At 39.7% G+C, this 10763-nt stretch overlaps 1 long non-coding RNA gene across 1 annotated transcript in view; it reads right to left on the bottom strand.

Annotated features, from left to right (window-relative positions):
* Positions 1-222: 222 nt before the first annotated feature.
* LOC134617548 (uncharacterized) overlaps positions 223-10763 on the bottom strand; it is a 19370-nt gene continuing 8829 nt past the window's right edge. The window contains exons 4-5 of the long non-coding RNA XR_010091542.1: positions 4916-5031; positions 223-486 (exon numbers count right to left, since the gene is read on the bottom strand). This is a non-coding gene — a long non-coding RNA (uncharacterized LOC134617548). The remainder of the gene's footprint in view (positions 487-4915; positions 5032-10763) is intronic.

Genomic DNA, 10763 nt, shown 5'->3' with positions numbered 1-10763 from the left:
TTATTTTGCGCCTTGGTTTTTCCACACGCTTCTTGCGACCCTGTTGACTATTTTGAATGAAACGCTTGATTGTTCGATGATCACGCTTCAGAAGCTTTGCAATTTTAAGACTGCTGCATCCCTCTGCAAGATATCTCACTATTTTTGACTTTTCTGAGCCTGTCAAGTCCTTCTTTTGACCCATTTTGCCAAAGGAAAGGAAGTTGCCTAATAATTATGCACACCTGATATAGGGTGTTGATGTCATTAGACCACACCCCTTCTCATTACAGAGATGCACATCACCTAATATGCTTAATTGGTAGTAGGCTTTCGAGCCTATACAGCTTGGAGTGAGACAACATGCATGAAGAGGATGATGTGGACAAAATACTCATTTGCCTAATAATTCTGCACTCCCTGTAGAGAGCAGCAGCTGGATTCCAGTGGTTGGACTGGTGGACGACTTCAGTGAGGAGTCGATGACATTTGGCTCTGGTAGAAACTCTGCACACACAAACACACAGGAGGAGAATATCAGCACAAAGCAGAGCCTCTCTGTTCTCTTTAGATACAGCAAAGCATGAGGACATGTCAGTGAACGCATCACAGTTACAATAATGTAACTTATTGAACTTTGACACATTTTGTGCTGGTGTGTCAGATCACACAGCATCTGCAGAGACACACAATCTTGTTTTGATACATTTTAACTGCTGGATGAAAAATAAACTGATTAAATAAGATTAAATTGCTCCATCTTAACAGTTTACTGGCACCAGAATATTTACTGGAACTGGTGCTTGTGTCCCAGTCAGTGTGTACATCCTGAGATGCTGCAGGCACAAACCTGTTCACTGTTCCCAGCTCACACTTAAAGACGACTGAATGTTTGCTGTGAGGACTCCTCCATCCTGGGATGACCTGCCTGAAGAAATCTGGCTCGCCTCATCAGCGTCTTCTTTTAAATCGTTGTTAAAGACTAATATATAAACTTTAACTCATCTTATTCATCCAGCTGTTGGAAGTTATTCACTACATGACACTTGAGTCTGTGTGGCCGTAGTTTGATTCATAATTTACTCTTTGCTCTTTCACTCATCGTCTCTGGGAAGCACTCGTAACCATGGTTTGAAAAGTGACACAAACTTAAAAATAAAGGAAAAGTTTGATTGTGATTCAACAGATTTATGGTGTTTGTACTAAAAGAAGAGCAGCTGTACCTCTCAGCTCTGACTGTTTTTCCTTCTCTTTGACTGACGTCTTCAGTTCTTCTATCGAGAAAAAGTTATTTCGCAATACATATTGTTATCGTTCTATCACCCAGCTCTAATAACAAGTATTAAGATTTACTGTGAATGTTACTGTGAACACTGACACGCTCACCTGTTTTCAGTGCAGCTCACTTTGTTATTGTTACTCAGATAAAGTGAACTGAAAATATTCCAATAAAAAGTGTAAATATAGACTTTAATTAGCCAGTTTGTTACGCTGCACAGAACAAACGCACTACTCTCACATCTGGTGTGAGTGACGGCTGTGACGGGACACGAGCTCCAGCTCAGCCTCTGACTTTACTGAAGAACGAGTGAAAGTGAATTCCTTTGTTTAGTTTAATATTAGAATATGTTTGTTTGTTAGAATGTGTTATAGACAATGTGTTATAGATGCTCTGTTATGTCCTACAGAGCAAATATTTCATATTCAGCCTTCATGAAGCAACCAGTGAAGTATTAAATCTTCTATATCAATAATTCATCTTTGACGTTACATTATTTATATCATTTCAATGTATTCTTCATTTCACACATTTACATTGTTCAAAATATAATGTTTAAATAATTTAATTAACCCGTTTTCTTAATATAGTGTCATATTAATATATTTGGTACCATGTATTTACAACATTTTAATATGTATGCAGTGTAAGTTACATGAATCTATTTGCCTTGTCCAACAGGATTAGGTGAGGACAGTTCAGGTAAGAATGCTGTGCTGACATTATAACAGAAGGGTCACAATCATGGCCGCAGCAAAGATGAAGACGAGGCTCAATCAATATCAAATACAAACAATATTTAAAGTGAGTTACTGACTCTTAAACTTGTAACTTTATTCAGTAAAAACTGTTTATTCTACCAGTGTTGTAATAAAATAAGTTGTGACATTAATAAATAAACAGCTGCTGAGGACTCGTTGGTGTAGCTAAGGACTAATGTCCTAAAGAGTAATCTAGTACACACTCCTTCCTGAGACGACTGAAGAAGGTGCGCCTCCACAAACTCCTCCTTAACACCTTCTACAGAGGCTCCATAGAGAGCATCCTAACCAGCTGCATCACAGTCTCTATGGAAACTGTCACACGTCCGACCGCAGATCCCTGCAGAGGATTGTGGGAACCGCTGAGCGCATTGTTGGCAGCTCTCTGCCTGCAGGATATTTACACCTCACACTAGGGCTGTTCGATATAACGATACATATCAGATGACGATATAAAAACATCTATAGAGATCGAAAATGTGAAGTCAAAACCGCAAAGGATTGTAGGTACGAGTGGCAAGTGGTACTAGCGCACGCAGGCTTTCACAAGAAAACAGACACAGCAATAAAAAGAAACACAAAGAATGGCAAGAAGCTGCAATAGCCGGTCACATGACAGCCACGGGAAGCGGACGGGTAAAGAGATTTTGATCGGATTCCGTCGTGGAAGAGAAATTGTTCAAGCCATGTTTCCGAAGTAACAAAGAGCCGACGGATGGCCTGGATTGGATCTGAAGTTACTAAGCATTTTCTGAGCGTATGCACTCACACTTCGGACCATATATTTGGATTACTGTAATTCTCTTCTCTATGGTTTACCTCATAAATCCCTCCATAAACTGCAGTTGGTTCAAAATACAGCTGCTCGTATTATTTCCAGAACTAGATCCACTGAACATATAACACCTGTTCTTAAACAGCTCCATTGGCTCCCAGTTCACCTCCGTGTCAATTTCAAGATCCTGCTTCTCACTTTCAAAGCGCTTCATAACCTTGCTCCTCCATATCTATCCGATCTTCTCCATACATACTCACCCCTTCGTACACTCCGCTCTTCTTCAGCTTCCCTTCTGTCAGTTCTACCTGCTCACCTGACTACCATTGGACTCAGAGCCTTTAGTTGTTCTGCCCCGAGACTTTGGAATGCACTTCCACTTGTTCTCCGGACCACACACTGTCTCACCACTTTTAAATCACGACTCAAAACTCATCTGTTTAGAATTGCATACACTTGATCTGTCTTAGGCCATTTTTACCTTGCTCAGTTTTTATATTTGTTTTTATACTTTTATGACTGTTTATGTCTAAATTTTATCTTACCATGTTTGCTATATATACATTTTTCTAATGTTTTTATGGTATTCTTTACGTGTTACTGTAAGGTGACCTTGAGGGTCTGAAAGGCGCCTATAAATAAAATGTATTATTATTATTATTATTATGAGAACCTTCACAGACATATTATTATTATTATTATTATTATTATTATAAATATGTGCGTGATGAAAATTGGGCAGCACGCTAACGTCTTTACTCCACTCTGTATACCCGTATGGGTCTGACCGTTTCACTCCTTTGATTTTTTCCTTGTACTTTTTTTTGCCTTTTCGTCAAGTCTCTCTTTGTACGGACCTGCCGTGTTCTCCGTCATTTTGTACACAACTGTTTTTGGGCAAAATAAAATGCAAGTAGGGATTAAAACCGCAGAATTAATGATTACCGGTGCTGGAAATGCTAGCGCTTGATGCAGTGTTTTGATTTTGCTGCCACTCGTACCCACAATGCAACGCACGAAAGTCACGTGGTCTGTCAATCTCTATTGTTTCATTTTACGCTATCATTTGTTTCGTGGTGTCGCAAAATAAACTGTTTACAGCAATATTTTTTCATCATTTTGATGGTTACTGTAGTGGCTATATTAATTTCTTAAAGTTCTCTCTTTCTCTTATATTTAATATAACCACACTACAGACAAGCAGCTTTTTAATGCATTGTCGTTAGCAACAAGACAGTAAAACCATCGCGTGTCCGCTTGTTTATTTTCCACATAAACCTTTCACAATAAAGCTCAATATCCTGTTGAGACTTTTCAAAATTAACTGAATCACGTGAAAGAGTATGGAGAGCGTTTACGGATGAGAAGCAAAAAAGAGCCGCCAGGTGCTAAAAAATAAACCTTAGACTCAAACGTTAGAACAGGCTTTTCCCCGCAGCACGCCGTGTAATAAATACTCAAAGAAAACGGCGGCCGTTACAACTTATGACTAAAAATGTATCGTTTCATGCATCGGTTAAAACTCAACTCCAGGTACATGACGCCCAGCTGGAAACACTTCATGCAAGTCGAGCTGCCCGAGATTTACAGAATTTACATTAAATGTTACATTTTTGTGATTTATATCGTTATCGGGACGATAGATGTCTTATATCGGGATATGAGAGTTTGGTCGCACAGCCCTACCACACACTGCATTCAGAGAGCCACTAGCATCATGGCTGACCCACATCACCCTCCCACCAACTGTTTACTCCTCTTCCATCAAGAAGACGACTCTGCAGCATCAGAGTACTAAGATCTAGTGCTAGTACTATTTTACTGTATTGTGCGCGTGCACACACACACACACACACACACACACACACACACACCTGCTTCATCAGCAGCAGCCAGTCTATTTACTGTTGATACATTTATCCATAACTGTGTGAAAACAGCACATGTGGAGGTGCAGGGAGGGAAACCCCAGGTTAACTGAGTGAGTTGATAACGAGCTTCATATGACAGAATATCCTGATTACCAATGTTAGTGTAAACTAATCTGAATAACAGAAACATACCCTGGGTATAATAAACCTGCTCTGTAGTGCAGGACCCAGGAGATCAGATTCTACTTACAGAGCAGACACAGCACAGATGTTTCCTTCATCGTCCTTCTCACTCATTTCAGCTTTTTCTCATTTCTGTCTCTGACACCAAGTAAAGTCGCCCTCTTGCTCGGAGTCTGTGGCTTTCTGTTGGTATAAAGAGAGTAGTGGTAAGAGAAACTATATTAAAAAACATATAACTTAACACACTGCATTGTGTTAAACAGTTTGAATTAAAACCAAGACCCTTAAAAGACAGAAAAGGTTCATATTTTCAAACTGAAAGTTCTTGCAAAAAAGAGCACTGCAATATTTATGAGCTGGTTTCTGACGAGGAGGATGATAGAGAGCATCAACCAGAGGACACAGACACATCTGATGAGTCTGATGAGGAGGACACAGGTGCTGAAGCCTTTCCTGCTGAAATATACAAATGGCCCAGATGGCAGGGCATCAAACTGCCCCCTGGGCTCACCAGGGGTCCGTTCTTCGTACCTCGCTTACTACATCCAAGATCAAATGACACATCCAAGATCAAATCATCGCGCTAACTTTGAGCTCGCTAATCCGGTTCTCCGAACACACCTGTTGTTGACGATTAGTATAGCTGGATGAAGTAATGTGAGATCACTGGGTGGCTTAAAAGGGGCTACGCATCGATAGTAGAAACATTGATCGGCAACCCTGTGATTGGTCGGCGAAGATGTCGAAGGAGCGCGCTCAGTATTTCACGGCAGCAGAGCAAGAACTCGTGATTGAGGGATTTCAGGAGTTCCAGCATCTAATTAAAACGCAAGGGAACACTGCAAAGGCTGCAAAAGCAAGGAGAGAGGGCTGGCAGAAAGTTGCTGACAAATTAAACTCATAAGTGATCCATGATATTACATTATATCATGTGATATTATATTATACCACATTATATTATATTACATCATATCCTCTTTCACATTAGAGCCACAACAGGACCCACTAGAACATGGGAACAAGTAAAAGTGAAATATAAGAATATTCTACAGAATGGTAATATCTATCACTTATATAGCTTTTAGTCTATGACAAGAGACCCTGAAATAACCTGTTTGTTTGTTTATAACAGCAACCAAGAAAAGGGCAGAGCAAATAAAGACAGGTGGTGGTCCTGCACCCCCTCGTCACACCCCTTTTTGTACTGTGACATTTATTGACATTGTGGGTTTTTTTGTGTGTAGTTTTACAAAACACTCCATCACTTTTACCTGTTCCCATGCAAGGGGTGACTGAAGCATGCACAGTAAGTTGGGAGATATATATATATCTATATATATATCTATCTATATATATCTATAGATAGAGAGAGAGAGAGAGAGTTAAGTAAATAACAAAAAAATCGATATCTCTCTATGAGCACACTGTCGCGCTGAGCTAAAGGATCCCGTCTATCCCGCAATATACGCTGAATTCTGAAAACTCTCCTTATCAATCTTGCACCTTCCTTGCTCGCGTACAAACGGACAGGACATGGCTGCGACAGACTTCCCAAATCCACCTTCGCTTTTATAGCCGTGGTCTCTCATCTTGATTGCACGAAGTAATTTACTATTACTACTCTAAAATATGGATTACATCTGGAATAATCAAATACATGACATAGAATGATTAATAGTACATTTCCCTTTTTTTCGGAAATGACCTGTATGTATCTGTATGAAAACAATGAAAGAATCAAATACTGCATTATCTTTAGTTACATTGATAATATTTATTTATGGAAAAACAGTGGAGAAATATCACTGTTGCTTTCATATGAATGGAGCGGACATACCTGAGTGGCCGCGATCTAATCCTGTTTACATAAAGTAAGCCTGCTCCCAAGCAGGTTTACGCTTACGGATCTGTTGCTATGACAGCAAGTCCCGGATGAGCTTCGGAGAACCGAATGATCCAAGATCACGCGAAATCATCAACAATCAAATCCGGCTAACTTACTTAGCGAGGTACGAAGAACGGACCCCAGGTTTGCTGTGACAAGAATAAGTCTGTTTATAACAATAACAACATCATTGCTGTGACAAATCATGAAAGAAAAAAAGTTGATGGCGACATTTGGAATGAGACTGATGAGGAATACGTGGATCCCCATGTTCTTGTCTCTGTAATGTACAGATCCGAATATGAGACCACTGATAGTCTCTGGGATTCGTTAATTGGATTAAAGCATTCTGCAGGTTACACTCAGGACTAAACAAAATACTACATAACAATTATCTATAAAATACTTCCACTGTTTTCAAACAGTTTTCCAACGTCCCCACATTAAAAACAATAACTAACAATAATCCTATACTAAATAAATAAATAAATGAAATTCCCACACATTCTACTCGTACCTTACCTCCTCCTCCTCCTCCTCTAAGAAACCAATAAACTGTTTGTGGGCCCAGGGGCGTCATTTTCCCCACTCACAATATCAGAACCAGTAAGCAGCAGGTGAGTAACAGTGTCATTTGTGCTTGCTAACATGAATATTATCCAACTTAGACAAGTTTGTGGTATTTTAACATAGATCTTTATGTGCTTGTTTATTGTAGATGAACACTGTAGTAATGAGGCGCAGGCCGATACCAAACAAGACAAGCACGACTAGAACTTAGACACACCGACGACGACCACCAATTATACACTCAGCTGAAAACCTAACAATAAATAAAGGTTTCAACAGTGCTCCAATTACTGTCTGTTTACTTCACTTGTCTTCACTTCTTGTCTTTTGACTTCGACAGCAGTATGCAATGAATTAAAAAATAAATAAAACACACCCACTTCAAGCCGTAGACTCAGCCTCTCTGTTGGTTTTACAAAATCACAGCATCCTGGGACATTTGATGGGCAAAGCCAGGCTTCATGAAACACTAAAACATTTGAAGCATTTGTGCTGGAATTGCATCAAAGTTTCTCAAAAATCTGACACCTTCTCAACAGTGACACCTGCTGGATAATTTGGCTTTCACCACATCTTTTTGAAACGGTTGTGTGAAACTGCACAATTCCAAACAAAGACAATTATTATACCAGACTCTCAGTAATTTTTGCCAAATTTATGGCCAACTGTTGAAATTTGTGATAAGAACAAGATTAATAGAAAGAGGGGCTTTTTTCTTTGTTTTTTGGTCCAGCTCCTCACTAGGGGGCAGTACTGATGCACGTCTAAGCCTGTTGCCAACCGAAGAAGGAGGAGGCAAAACAAGGAAGTGCCTGTGCTTCAGAAGTGCCGGTCAACAGCGGTATCGAGCCTCCTTTCTCTACACATTTATAACACTTATCTTCAGCTTCACAGACCACCAGTACGAGATGGGGGGTTCGGGAAAGATGTACTTTCTCCTCGGTGTTCTCCACGTCTACTATGCCTCGTCTGCAGGTGAGATTTCAGCCTTGAAGGCTAGACTAGCCAACTACTAGTTGAAATGATGAATCAGAAATTCAAGTGGCTCTTGACGTTGGTTCTTTATTTTATAAAGCGGGCGTCCGCGATCCGGGTCCGGAACCACCAGATGTCCCATAAGGACTCGGACCTACAGCCATAACAAGAAACCAGAGTGGGGCAGCTTTTCTTGTTTTACAGTATAAGCAGTGGCTTGACAAACGCAAAGCAAATTATTCTGTGCAAAAAAAGAAAACTGACATTAAAAATAGACTACTTATGGTCTGAAATCCTGGGCTTCTCCCTCTCTATGAGAGTGACTGCAGTTAGTTCAAGTCCAGTCTTTGACTGTTTGCAGATTGTTGCCTCCTATCAGGTGAGATGAGCCCTCTTGATCAATTTATTTAGTATAATTTTAGTATTTGGTGTCACTGTATCACTTTTACCCAGATACTAACATGTTTAGTAAAGCTGAGGACAATGAAACGTGTTACAGCAGTGATAAATGTTTTGGAAATTTGAGGGTTTATGTTTCTTTTGTAGATTTCATTTGTAAGAGTCTTCACAGTCCATCCAATATTAAGGATTACTTGCATTGTAAAATAAAAATTGTAACCGCAATTGAGCATTTGAGTCTGTCAACCACAAAACCTTACTTTCAAAATAATGGTACTTTTAATTGTGGTATAGTCTATAAATGGTTACACAGTTGTTTAAATAACAGGAAACAATACATACAGCTCCACTATTACAATTCAAATACCACAGTGACTAGCACTTTGACCGTACTGTTAGAGTGAATTGTTAAATGTTGTCATTTCTATGCTTGCCAACTCTGATGAAAGGGATTCCACTGTCCTTCCCCCCAGATTCTCGAGGTTCTGGTTGGGGGGGCTGTAATGTTTTATTGCAGATATATACTATCTGGAAGATCTGCTTCTTTTGATGTAAGCTTCCTGCATTTACGACCCTTTGGTCAGCAGGAGGTAACACACACACACACACACACACACACACACACACACACACACATTCTTACTTACATACAGAAGTTCACACATATACATACAATGCCTTAGAACCATATGGGCGTTGCTTTGCTGTGTTTTGTGTGAACTGTCTCTCAATAAAAGGCAGTGAGAGGAGGCCATCGTTGGGGTCATTCGTGATGAGCTGAGATACCAACGAAGCCTCCCTTGCGCAAGTAATTGATCGAACGCTGTTGCCTTGTTTTTCTTTCATGGGAATAAGTCCTGGATGCAGCGGGGTCTGAGTTTAGACCCAACACGTACTGATTAATATTAGTTATTCAGACCATTTTAAATATCTACTTTGTGCTGATGATGATACTGGCAGCTACTAGTGCTGCCCCTCAGCCTACTAGTCTATGCACACGCTGTATTAATGTGAAAGTCTCAGGTGATTTCTAGATTTTTCACATTCGTAAGATTTTCAGAAAACTTGACTTCTGACCTTGAGCTCGTGGTTACTGAAATTCAAACTCGTCTGATTAATTTAACGGGCATCCATGAAAACGATCGACATGATAAACAAAGTGGTAGATCATTTAATGCTATCACCACCTGATATTTATCATATTTAACAACAGTTTGTTAAATGCAAAGCTGAACATCACACTGCTGGAATAAAAACTTTACTTTTTGGGGTTATTTAAATGTATATAAACTTGTTATATAAGATTAGGGCTGCAGCTATTGATTATTTTAGTAACGAGTAATCAATCAACTATTCTATCAAGTAATCAGATAAGAAATGCTTTTGTCTTATTAATGAGCAATAATAAATATTCAAAAGAGAAAAAACACACGTCTTTGAGTCTAAAAGCTCCTAAATAGATTTTCATAGCAGGGCTGCTTTTAGCCAACACATGTGGGTGAAACAACGATATGCTACAAAGCCATGTGAAGTATCGAAGCAAAGAACTTGTATCTTGGGATAGGTATCGTTTAGTTTTTATCCAAAACCTCTCATGTTTAGCTGTTTTTTTTGTAAAAAGATAACAATGTTAGCCTTTTCTGCAGCTATAGGGGATTTATGGTATCACTCTTGGCTGGAAGCAGTGCTTAAACAATGGAAAAAACACAAACTTTGTCCAAAAACCTCTCATGTTTAGCTGTTTCCCACTTTTTCTTTGGTCATTTTAGCCTTTTTGGCCAGGGTGAAGGGAGTATCTGCCATCAAACAAGAAGACAGCCGCATGTAACTACGACGGTGTTTGCTAGTTCACCTTACATGCATTAATTTAATAACGTGGTTAGCGTACTCAACGTAAAATACACACGAACAACATTAAGCTAGGGGCCAGGACTCTCCTCTTCGGGTTTTGGGGGATGTTGCTAACTCCGGGTCCGATAACAGGCACCACACCCGCAGTAGATGTGCTCGGTGTGAGGTCTTGCAGCAAGCTATCAAATATGGTGCATTTCTCTGCTTTTAAAAAAAACCCGCTATGCGTCGCCAG

The sequence above is a fragment of the Pelmatolapia mariae genome, linkage group LG3_W (assembly GCF_036321145.2).
Source record: "Pelmatolapia mariae isolate MD_Pm_ZW linkage group LG3_W, Pm_UMD_F_2, whole genome shotgun sequence".
In the NCBI taxonomy this organism is placed as follows: domain Eukaryota; kingdom Metazoa; phylum Chordata; class Actinopteri; order Cichliformes; family Cichlidae; genus Pelmatolapia; species Pelmatolapia mariae.
This window is presented reverse-complemented; position numbering and strand designations above follow the sequence as displayed.